This window comes from Triturus cristatus, chromosome 4_2 (genome assembly GCF_964204655.1).
Source record: "Triturus cristatus chromosome 4_2, aTriCri1.1, whole genome shotgun sequence".
Taxonomy (NCBI): domain Eukaryota; kingdom Metazoa; phylum Chordata; class Amphibia; order Caudata; family Salamandridae; genus Triturus; species Triturus cristatus.
The window spans coordinates 750,241,395-750,254,779 of record NC_140586.1 but is presented as its reverse complement, the minus strand read 5'-3'; positions in this window follow the sequence as shown (position 1 = coordinate 750,254,779).

Below are 13,385 nucleotides of genomic sequence, written 5' to 3'. Positions count from 1 at the left end.
CCCTCTGCCCTGGGGTAAGAGGCCATGGGCGCTATCATCTGGATCACAGGGGTGCACTGGGGTGAGTTTTCTGGTTGTTAAATGTCTCCCAACATGCCACAAATGATGAATATTACTCTTTTTCACTTTCTGGATGGTTGGATGTTTGCCCATCTTTAATGTTGTTGTTAAGAATACTATTATTTCAATTCATTTGTTCGGAGAGTACACAAATGAATTACTCCCCTTCAAGGATGACCACAGAGGAAGGTGTTGATACTTTTGTAAGTTGTAACAATGGAGTTACAAGGTTTATTAGAGCTCAGACACATACATTACTACCTGCCTCCTGGAGCGCTTCAATGGTTTTTCCTTGATAACATGGAATATGAAGGGGACCCATAAGGTGAAAAAACAATACAGTATACACTCCTTCTATAAGCGCTGGAGTGGCCATGTAGACTTACTCCAAGAGTCCCATATCATGCAAGAGGATTGTACCAAACTTCCAGAAACACTGGCAAGGTCAAGTCTTCACTACTGATTTTTCCACTTACGCCAGGAAGTCACTGATATGAGCGAGAGTAAAGGTCCCCTTTGATGTGAGCATGGTTATTATAGACCAAGACAGCAGGTTCATCCTTCTTGAGGGAAAGCTAGATGGAGTCCCAGTAGAAATAGGAAGCAAAATTGTCTGCACCCAGACTTCCTTAACCACCTATCTGACTAGTTGGCATGGCAACTCATGTACAGCAAGTGTCCCACTCTTTGGGGAGTTCTCACTTTGATATTAAGATCCAGATAACTGCTCTAACACTATATATACTAACCTACTTTAGTATAGGCTGGATTGCTGTTGCATGAGCTGTTCCTTGAATATTAAAATGGCAATAACGATGGTTACAAAAATCTCAAATCAAAGAAGTGCCAGACGGACAGGATTTTGTTTTGAAAAATTGAGAGTAAAAGCATTTTTTAAGAACTCCCTTGAAAATGTTCCAGACCTAAGCACTTAAGATCTGAAAAATCAGCAGACAAGAGGGGGGCAACTGATAAACAGACTAAAGAGGAGTGTAATAATGAATGAAGGAACCTGCATTGAGACAGATACAACTATTAAATACCTACTATGGACCCCTCTAAAAAACTCCATAAGGAAGTAACGGTCACATGTACGAACAGTAAATTTAGAAACTTCCTGATTGTGACTCTTTGTGACTCGCAATTATGCAGTCGCAAAATCATATGTACTGTCCCATGCAGGGTTGAATTAGTAACTCAGTAACGAGTTGCATTGCATTTTCGTAAATCGTAAATCGCAATTACCTATTCGGTCACAATTTGTGAGTGCGCTCGCCAATTGCAATTGTGTTTGCAATTAGCGATCACATTGGAATACATGGTCTTTCTGCTTCCTGGGTCAGGGAAAGGACGCCAAATACAGGAAGTGCTGTCCAGGAAAAGCCAGGGGAGCAGGCACAGTGAGGAAGATAGACCTGCAGCACAGCCAGAGTGAGCTGAGTAACCCAAAAAGCAGCCCAAACACCACCAGGAATGGATATCCAACTGTAGGCGAAGGAAGGAGGGCAGAGGAAAAGAAAATTAATGTTCTCTGACACGGAACTCGAAATCTTAACAGAAGTGTGCTGCAACTATCATCTGTAATAATTATCAGGATGAAAACAAATACTAATACTGATCTTGACCTTGATCTCAACAATGTGAGATAGTATATAATGTAATTGTACAGTAGGATGAAGATTAATCCCACATGTATCAGTACTATGGCCGATTCCTCTGAGTCACCGGGGGTCTGTAAACAGACATCAAGGAATCTGCCATTGTACCAAAACATATGGAGATATTCTTCATCCTACTGCACAAGTACATCATTTAACTATTTAAAATGTTTAGGATCAAGGTCAAGATCATTATTATTATCTGTTTTCATCATGACAATTATTACAGACTGTCCGTAATGCCATAGCGAAGCATGTACTTTTGGCACTGAGGAAGCGGAGGCAACATGCTTTTTTTTGTCCTCATTCACTCAGAAGTGGTAGAGATGTATAAACTCATGAAAGGTACTAGGAGAAGATTTTTTTTTACCTGAGGGTTCTGACTATTTTCTCCTGGATTCCTGATTCCAGACCTCAGGCAAACCAAGCAAAAGAGGTTTCTTATTGACCTGGGTATTTCTCCTCTGTGATGGTTTTTAATAATTTCGTAATCATTGGTCCTCATGCAGATGTTGTTTCGAAAGTGCTCTTATACCAGTCCTCCCATGGTTCCCAGAACCCTGCTCTCTTTCTAGATAGACAGCTACGATCTAAACAATGTACTCTTTTAATAGACCTTACGCAGCACATATAACCGGGTGTTAAAAAGGACACCCATTTTAAGCAAATTTTTCTTTTTGCCAATAAAAAGAAGACAAATAGCAAAAATGCATACCTTTTTTTAAAGTTTTAACAGTGGCCCATTCCCTGGTAAGAACCCGGAGATCACAAGTGCAATGCTTACCTCGATCTCTTTACCCAGAATTTCAGATAGGGCCTTACTCACTTCTTGCCAAATGACCTGGATCAGAGGGCACTGCCAAAACATGTGTACGTTGTCTGTTTCTTCGACGGAACACTTAAGGCAAAATTTGGTTGCTCGGCGTCCCATCCTTGATAACATCTTTGGAGTCCAATATGCCCCGCGTACTGTAAGCTAATTTTTTGAGAGGTGCAGTTTTTATTACTTACCATAAAGTAAGCATCGATATTTGCCATAAGTGTGTTTACTCTGCCTCCAGCAGGTCCCTCCTCCAGATCACCTCCGGTAAAGTAAAAATCCCATTCTCACCTTTCACCATCATCCAGTACCACTTGGAAACTTCTTTACGTTGAGCGGGGATCCCCTGCAGTTTATCTTCCCACTCTCTGTTTCCTTTCCATCTTTGCCTAGACCATGTGCCCAACTTAATAGTTGGTAGTACTTACATTTAGATAACCTTTGATTTGTGGATGCAATCAGATACTCCCAGGAGACTAAATTATTATCTTCTACAATTTGACCCCGTTTATTTATTCCTGCACCCATTAATGGAACTGCTGGTTTGTCTTGTAAACAATTCGGAGTCCCAGGTGAGTTCCATATAGGCGGAAAAGTGCTATAGTGGGGTATCCTCATAAATCGTCTAACCTGGTACCAAACCTCTCACGCTTCATTTAAGATCCTCAATCGAACCTTCTTGAAAAACTTTGGGTGCCCAAATTTAAAGAGAAAAAGTCAGTTCCGTATGGAAGATTTTTCGGCATTGCTTGGAAACTAGGAGGGAAAGAGGCGAAGTTGTACAAAAGGAATCTCATATTCTTTAACAGAAAAGCCGAGCAGTATAGAAGGAAATCAGTTCCTGTAATGACTCCTTCTGTTTTGGACCTTCGAAGTTTCTTCCAGTCAAAATCCTCACTCCCTTACATGTCCAGATAAAACTTGTTAATTCTCCTTTTAGTTTTTTAAACCATTTTAGTTTAAATGACAAGGGGACCGTGTTAAAGATGAAGGTAAACTTCAGCAAGATTAACATTGACCAGGTTGGATCTGCCTATAATTGAAAGCCAACCCTAAGATTTTAATAAAATCCAAGTCTCATTCATTTTTTTCCCAAAGTTAACCATCTTAGCCAAGTTCTGTACCACCTGGACCCCTAAGTATATTATTTCTTGGTTTACAAGGGGGTGTTCAATTGTGCGTTCCACTTCATAATTTCGGTCTTTGGCTGATTAATTTGATATCCAGAAACCCTTCCAAAATTGGTTAAAGTTTACAGTAATATAGGGAGGGAGACGTCAAAGTCCAGTGTGTAAACCATCAACTCATCAGCATATAATGCTACTTTTTTCAGAAAGCCCTTGCATTCAATTGGGATAATACCCTGATTTACCCTATGTTATTTGCGAGTGGCTCAATAAAAAGATCAAAAAGCAGGGAGGAAAGGGAGGAGGCGACATGTTGTCATGAAACACGTGTTGGCCTATGAGGAAATATGAGGATTTACAATAAATTCTGTCTTGTGAAAAATATCAGATTTAACAATAAATTCTTACATTTGTAACGTATTCATCATTTTGACTACTGAGGGGCCGATTCCGATGGCCGGTCGGACAGCTGTCCGTAGCCTTACTGTGCGACCGACATGTACCCGGAGCCGGTCCGTCCTGTAGAGTAAGTACGATGCCAAAAACACGACTGACACGTAGGCTGTGAATCAAGCCCCATTCTCCATCCAAGCCGTAACTCCTAAAGAGGAACCGAGTCGCCCGGAACCAGTATCCATAGCAGTTTCCCGCATGACAAGTACGATGCGTACTTCCTACGCGCCGGACTGGTCATCACGTACAGCACGTCACAGCATCCGGAAAACAAGCATATCAGCTACGCTTCGCGCCACAAATCAATACACGGCTACGAGATGGACCAGCTTTCAGCGGGTACGAGACGGAGCAACAAACAGCGTGTACGACACGAACACATCATGAATCCCTTCGCGCAGGTCATACCAGTACTCTACATCTATGACCGGATCGGGGACCGATGCCGACGGCGCAGACTGTAAGTCAGACACCTACAACACACACAAACGACACGTACACGCAAAATGGCACACACACACAGGGGATCCACATCCTGGCCACTAACAACAGCCCCCCATAGGGGTTGCATGGCCAGCACCACTAACACCCCCACCCATAGGGGGCCTGTTGCCCATCACTACTGCCACCCCCACCCATAGGGACTATGTTGCCCATCACCCCTGCCACCCACACCCATAGGGCTTATGTTGGCCATCACCCCTGCCACCCCCACTCACAGGGGACCTGTTGCTCATCACCCCTGCCACCCCCACTCACAGGGCTTATGTTGCCCATCACCCCTGCCACTTACACCCATAGGGGACCTGTTGCCCATCACTACTGCCACCCCCACCCATAGGGACTATGTTGCCCATCACCCCTGCCACCCACACCCATAGTGCTTATGTTGCACATCACCCCTGCCACCCCCACTCACAGCGGACCTGTTGCCCATCTTTACTGCCACCCCCACCCATAGGGACTATGTTGCCCATCACCCCTGCCACCCCCACTCACAGGGGACCTGTTGCCCATCACTACTGCCACCCCCACCCATAGGGACTATGTTACCCATCACCCCTGCCACCCCCACTCACAGGGGACCTGTTGCCCATCACCCCTGCCACCCCCACTCACAAGGGACCTGTTGCCCATCACCACTGCCACCCCCACTCACAGAGCTTATGTTGCCCATCACTTCTGCCACCCCCACTCACAGGGCTTATGTTGCCCATCACCCCTGCCACCCACACCCATAGTGCTTATGTTGCCCATCACCCCTGCCACCCCCACTCACAGGGGACCTGTTGCCCATCACCCCTGCCACCCCCACTCACAGGGGACCTGTTGCCCATCATCTCTGCCACCCCCACTCACAGGGGACCTGTTGCCACTCACCCCTGCCACCCCCACTCACAGGGCTTATGTTGCCCATCACCCCTGCTACCCATACCCATGGAGGACCTGTTGCCCATCACTACTGCCACCCCCACCCATAGGGACTATGTTGCCCATCACCCCTGCCACCCACACCCATAGTGCTTATGTTGCCCATCACCCCTGCCACCCCCACTCACAGGGGACCTGTTGCCCATCACTACTGCCACCCCCACCCATAGGGACTATGTTGTCCATCACCCCTGCCACCCCCACTCACAGGGGACCTGTTGCCCATCACCCCTGCCACCCCGACTCACAGGGGACCTGTTGCCCATCACCCCTGCCACCCCCACTCACAGGGCTTATATTGCCCATCACCCCTGCCACCCCCACTCACAGGGCTTATGTTGCCCATCACCCCTGCCACCCACACCCATATGGCTTATGTTGCCCATCACCCCTGCCACCCCCACTCACAGGGGACATGTTGCCCATCACCCCTGCCACCCCCACTCACAGGGCTTATGTTGCCCATCACCCCTGCCACCCACACCCATAGGGGACCTGTTGCCCATCACTACTGCCACCCCCACCCATAGGGACTATGTTGCCCATCACCCCTGCCACCCACACCCATAGTGCTTATGTTGCCCATCACCCCTGCCACCCCCACTCACAGGGGACCTGTTGCCCATCACTACTGCCACCCCCACCCATAGGGACTATGTTGCATATCACCCCTGCCACCCCCACTCACAGGGGACCTGTTGCCCATCACTCCTGCCACCCCCACTCACAGGGGACCTATTGCCCATCACCCCTGCCACCCCCACTCACAGGGGACCTGTTGCCCATCACCACTGCCACCCCCACTCACAGGGCTTATGTTGCCCATCACCCCTGCCCCCCACACCCATAGGGAAAATGTTGCCCATCACTACTGCCACCCCCACCCATAGGGACTATGTTGCTCATCACCCCTGCCACCCACACCCACAGTGCTTATGTTGCCCATCACCCCTGCCACCCCCACTCACAGGGGACCTGTTGCCCATCACCCCTGCCACCCCCACTCACAGGGCTTATGTTGCCCATCACCCCTGCCACCCATACCCATAGGGGACCTGTTGCCCATCACGACTGCCACCCCCACCCATAGGGACTATGTTGCCCATCACCCCTGCCACCCACAACCATAGTGCTTACGTTGCCCATCACCCCTGCCACCCCCACTCACAGGGGACCTGTTGCCCATCACTACTGCCACCCCCACCCATAGGGACTATGTTGCATATCACCACTGCCACCCCCACTCACAGGGGACCTGTTGCCCATCACCCCTGCCACCCCCACTCACAGGGGACCTGTTGCCCATCAACCCTGCCACCCCCACTCACAGGGCTTATGTTGCCCATCACTCCTGCCACCCACACCCATAGGGGACCTGTTGCCCATCACTACTGCCACCCCCACCCATAGGGATTATGTTGCCCATCACCCCTGCCACCCCCACTCACAGGGGACCTGTTGCCCATCACTACTGCCACCCCCACCCATAGGGACTATGTTGCATATCACCCCTGCCACCCCCACTCACAGGGGACCTGTTGCCCATCACCCCTGCCACCCCCACTCACAGGGGACCTGTTGCCCATCACCCATGCCACCCCCACTCACAGGGCTTATGTTGCCCATCACTACTGCCACCCCCACCAATAGGGACTATGTTGCCCATCATCCCTGCCGCCCACACCCATAGTGCTTATGTTGCCCATCGCCCCTGCCACCCCCACTCACAGGGGACCTGTTGCCCATCACCCCTGCCACCCCCACTCACAGGGGACCTGTTGCCCATCACCACTGCCACCCCCACTCACAGGGGACCTGTTGCCCATCACTACTGCCACCCCCACCCATAGGGACTATGTTGCTCATCACCCCTGCCACCCACACCTATAGTGCTTATATTGCCCATCACCCCTGCCACCCCACTCACAGGGGACCTGTTGCCCATCACTACTGCCACCCCCACCCATAGGGACTATGTTGCCCATCACTACTGCCACCCCCACCCATAGGGACTATGTTGCCCATCACCCCTGCCACCCCCAGCCATAGGATGGGTGATGCGCAACACATCCAGCATACGCAAACATCAGGTATGTCCGCAAAATACATCCCCCATGACATCATGACAACAGTGTGTAGTCTGTGACAAATGCCCACAACAGTGAGTATGGCTACGAGCATACAATGTAAGTAACAGCACATGTGTGACCAACACATGAGTGTGACATACACAAGGCAAGCATCACCATAGTACTGTGGCAATGTAAAAAGAACACCCCCTCACTGTGTAGAGCAGAAGTTAAGTGGGGGCTCACAAAATGCAGCAGATGTGGAGCATAGTGGTGATGGGGACCAAACCCCCTCATCACAGTGACCAAAAGGTAAGTGTCATCATGGTCAAAGCTACAAATAACAAACAGCATGTATGATCCGTGCTCCCAACACATCAAACACTTCTGGGGCAAACTAGTGGTTGTGTCCCATACACACAGAGATGTGGTGAGGCTAACAGTGCTGTGAAAACATAACACTCTCGGCCATGTGCAGATAAGCACCAGCCATGGGGGCTGACAATGCACACAGCGTACAATGACAACAGCAGAAGTGAGCATCACCAAGCATGCACACATCTCGAAAATAGACAAACCAATCAAAACAACATGTGTAGACTGTAGGTGTCAGCTCACAAACTCACATTCCATGCCAGCAATGGCACCCAACAACCAGGATGAATGTGCACAATGATGTGAAATGACTCACAGGGACAGCATGCAAAATCACAGAAACAGCATCCAGACCAAGGCCCACAACAGCAATACCAATGCACTGGTGCAGATGCACAAACAGGCAAACTCACACTGCACATCGGACACAACATGAGTGTGTGTGTGTCACAGTATCCCCAGGCAACTACACAACACATGAGGGGGGCTGAACCAAAGTGACACATTTGTGTACACCGTGCCATACAAAAGTAAACCATCATTGGGACACCCTCAGTGGGCAATCAGGCGTTGGGAGATGAGAGGAAGCACAACAGACACATGTGACACAAGCTGGAATGAACACCAACTTACACAGCAAGAGACTGACACACAACACCACTACCCCCAGGGACCAGACAGTGTGGTGAAACAAGTATGCATGACACCTCCACTGTGATGACAAAGGCAGATGTCGTACAAACTGGGAAACCCAGACATGTGTCCTGTGCCACAAACGAACATCACACATACACAAACACAAATCACTCAGCATGGCCCCTCATCCATGGACAAACGGGAGCTAGGGGACCATCCATGTAAACATTCACATCAGTCCACCCTCAGCACCACACACCTGAACTGCAACAATGTGTATCGGTGAAGTTCACATGGACAGGTGACATTGCACATGCACCCATGACAAACACAGGAATGTTGGCAGGAACTAAGGTGCACACACACATCACACAAGGACTGTTTACAAGCCTGGGGAATGACAGACACACTGCACAGTATGCGGTACATGGCCATGACCTCAAAGGTCATGTAACCTTCAGAATCCCTGCCACAGTCTGAGGACTATGCAGATGCCAAGGAGAAACACAAGGCACCCATGCTGACACCTGCCAGCATCGCAACTGTGAACCCGACAAGTGGGAGCAGTCACACACACATACAAATGTCTCAATCACTGAAAACTACCACCTAGGGACAACAACTACATGATATTGTGAACAAACAAGTGCCTTGAGGAGCCCTGACTGTCCCATCTGTGTCTAACAACATCATCACCACTCAGAACTGACAAATCCCAATGATGATACACCAATTAACAGTAGTGTGTCATGCACCCACACATCTGGTAGCCCATTGGAAAAGTAGTGGGATGAACCCAGTACCACTCAGCAAGCATCAACAACAGGAAGATATCAAGCGAACACTGTCTGTGTATGAACAGGGATGTGGACACACACACATGCACATACAACACACACCATGAGCCCAAGCCATGTCACTGGACAACACACTAACTTGAGGGGACACAACTCCTGTGGGAGCCCAGCTGTGCCAAACATATTCCCCGCAAGTCCCACTCATGTCTGCAGAACACTTGGTCAGTCAGCCATCAGTTACCACACAATGAAGGCTCTAGTCACAACAGCCTGGGTACAGGAGTCTCCCCTAAGTCATCTGCACATACCCAAAACATATGTCTAGCAAGTTGCACAGAGGCCCCAGTTGCTCCAATTACAATGATGCCCACACCTGTAGGGCCAGTTGTGATGAGCACGAAGTATGTGGAAGTGACAATTTGGGCAATGGGAAGCACATCATATGTGCAGGGGTGCAAGCCACAGATGTGATCATGCCAATGAAATGCTCACAGAGAGATGTACACACATAGTTGATCCAGACACACCCAGGTAGCTGCAAAGGATGACATGGATACCCACCAGAATAGGATATATATCTCATGGACCACAGGGAGTACCTCACATCAACACATCAGTATGCAACATTGTAAACCAAGCATTACAGGTGCAAGGGCATGTAAAACAACATCAACATGATGTACAGCTAAATCAAGTTCACAGGGACAAAGAAAAAAGCTTTATTCAGCATATGAAAAGTGAAACGTCTGTTCCAACAAAAGGCCAATGGCCAGTCCATGTCCAAATGGCAAGGAGCGAACTAGAGTGACAAATTCAGTATATGAAATTCTAAACGTCTGTGCAACGAAAAGGCCAATGGCCAGTTCATGTCCAAATGCCAAGGAGTGAACTAGAGTGATAAATTTAGTATATGAAATTCGAAACGTCTGTGCAACCAAAAGACCAATGGCCAGTCCATGTCAAAATGCCAAGGAGTGAACTAGAGTGACAACTGTCACACCTTGCTTGCCTGCACTGCTAAGGACCGGGGTCATCCCCTCGGAGGGGCATACATGGGGGCAGGCCAGGCACCGCAGGGACAGGATCAGGGCGCAGCAGAAGGAGGCAGTGAAGAGGTGGGGGATGCAGGCGAGACACTTGCAACTGCAGTGGAGATGACTGAAGTGGTGGGTGCTGTCACAACTGTGGGGCACAAGTCAGATAGGGTGGGTGCCGGCACAACTCCAGTGGGCAGGTCAGATGGAGTGGATTGGCTCACCACTGCAGTGCCCAAGTCAGACGGGGTGGTCGTGGACTCCAAAGCAGTGCCTACATCCATGGGAGCGGAATGGGGGACAGGTGAGGTCGGCAGGGCAGGGGGGGGACACGGTCCCCACATCAGTGGCACCAACTGTCTGACCAGGTGTGGAGGAGCAAGTGCTAGGGGGGGATGGCCTTAGTATTTTGGGGATGGTGTATCTGTGTGTGGGAGAACCCGGGGCAGGGAGTGGCAGGGGAACCTCTGGAGTGGTGGCCTGGGGGATGGAGGACAAAGACTTTGCCTTGGAGCTGTGTGGTGGCGGGGGGGTCTTGCTCTTCTTGTGCTGGGGTGACTTGCGGGCGGGCGTCTCGGTCTGACTGCACCTGGGGGAGGGTGTCCGGGTGTGAGGGGCACTCCCTTCTGTGTGTGGGGACTTCCTCTTCCCCTTGTAATCAGGATCTACTGGGTCGGTGGGGAAGAGGCCAAGGTCACAGAGGAAGAGCTTCTGGGGGGGATGGGGTTGCAGGTGAGGCAAGGGAAGGGGGCTGAGAGGGAGAGGTCTCGGAGGACTGTTGAGTGGTTGTGGATGACAGTGTGTGTGTCAGCAAACCAGCCCCTGTGAGTGTGGAATCAGTCCCCTGCGCTTACTTGTGTGCATGTCTAGCCCTTGGTTTGGGGGTTTCTGTGCTTGGGAAAGGTAGGGTGCTAGGAATCATGGGTGGTGCAGGGGTAGGAGGGGTGCGGGACTGTTGGAGGAGGGACACTGCTGCCGTCAGGGAGGAGGCCACGGACTGGTTGGTCCTCTGTAGGGCAGACATGCCCGAGGAAATGCCCTCCATGAATGACACCAGTTGTGTCAACAGACCTGTGTGTGCATGGAGGACCTTCAGCATCGACGCCTGCCCTACATGGATCTATCGAAGTAAGTCCACAGACTCCTCACTCAGGGCAGCAGGGGACACAGGGGCAGGGGGTGCGGTGCCTGGCACAAAGGAGACATGCTCACAAACACGGGAGCCCACAGGGACCTCTGGGATGGGAGCCGATGGGAGGGGGGTGGTGGTGGTGGTGGTGGCGGTGGCGGAGACAGCCTCACTAGCTGGGGTTTGGTGGCTGCTGACACCCGCCTCTACGGGGGAGTCATCCTCAGAGCTGCTGTGGCCTTCAGCTGGGGGGGATGGTGCTGACGACTCCTCTGTGTGGCTCAACTCGCCCTCCGTGCCACAGAGTCCACCTGACTCCTCTCCTTCTGTTCCTGTAAGGCTCTGTGGTTCCTCCTGGTCCGTGGAGTTGTCCCCTCCTGTGGCCGTGGATGTATCTGGATAGGAATAGGAAGTAACAGAACTACATCAGTCACCTGCGCCGGCTGCACACACCACAGTGAGTACATCACATCACAGGGCAAGCCTTGGCATCATCAGCTGAACACAGCTCAAAGTGTCAACACTGTTTAGGATAAGACAATTGTAATTCTCAACATCAACCATGGCACACATCTCCCTCCTTGACTTTCACACATATGTCCGTTGCATGTTGTATGCTAACACACCAATTTGCCAACATGCACCACCCACACATAAGTTGTACATGCAAGTGAACATGTAGGAGTATGTCACTATACACACAGCACATCTCTTGCGACTGACACAGTACAGGTGTCCGGATGAAGGGATGGGCAGAGACTCATTTCACATGCTTGGGATGCATGCCAGCAACACACACTATGATGTACTCATGTCCTGATGGGCAAGGCCACAATGGGGTGCATGGTGCACACTTGAACACAACACAGGCTCACTCATAGCAAGTTCAATGTCATGGCAGTGGGATGCCCTGAAAGTCAGTCAACACTGTCTCCTGCCACAGGGGTAGGGCATCCATACAACAACAATATGCACTGACTCACAATCCTAGCTCAGGGGTAAAGCTGACTCTGCAGATGACCGGCGCACTTGCCCATCCCATGCAAACAACATATCCAGGACCCAGAAGACCCCACATCATGTAAATCATTCATATGAGTCTCAGCAAACACAAATCCATGTACATTAACACATCACAGTCTGCCATGCATGTAACCCAGCTGCATGAGGGACACAGTTGCATACACCATTGTGCGCTGTCAGATGATCACACACCTATATGTCACACAGGTCTTGTCTCCCACAGTCACATTGAAGATGTCATGCTGACCCTCTGAATCATGGACACCCCAGTTGTACGTAGCAACAAGCCACACCCCAATGACACAGAGGCAGACACCTGAGGGCACATGTCACTAAGCACAACCTGCAATTTCATACACAGGATTGGGATTACAGAGTGTTTCTGAATACCCTTGAGGGGGCATGACTGGGCAGGACTAAGTGAAACAGTGTTTTGCCCCGGACAGTAGTCAGGTGGCTAAGCAATTGTGACATACTTGATATACATACTCCTGATGCCCAAAAATTGGAGTCCCCTGCTGCATGGTTTTGTTTGGAATACCCCAGAAACATGTTGCGAGTCAGACCAGTAATTGGTACACATCTCAAGGGCACACACAGTTCACATGTCAGATCTCAGGCATTGTGTAAACAATTGACCCACCCATGAAACACACAACAGAGTCACGGGAACTGATGCTGACTGGTACCTGAAGCATAGCTGACTGCAGGGGCACAGTGCCCTTGCAGTCACAAGCAACAGACTGTAGGGGCCACACCTGTGGAACAGATGA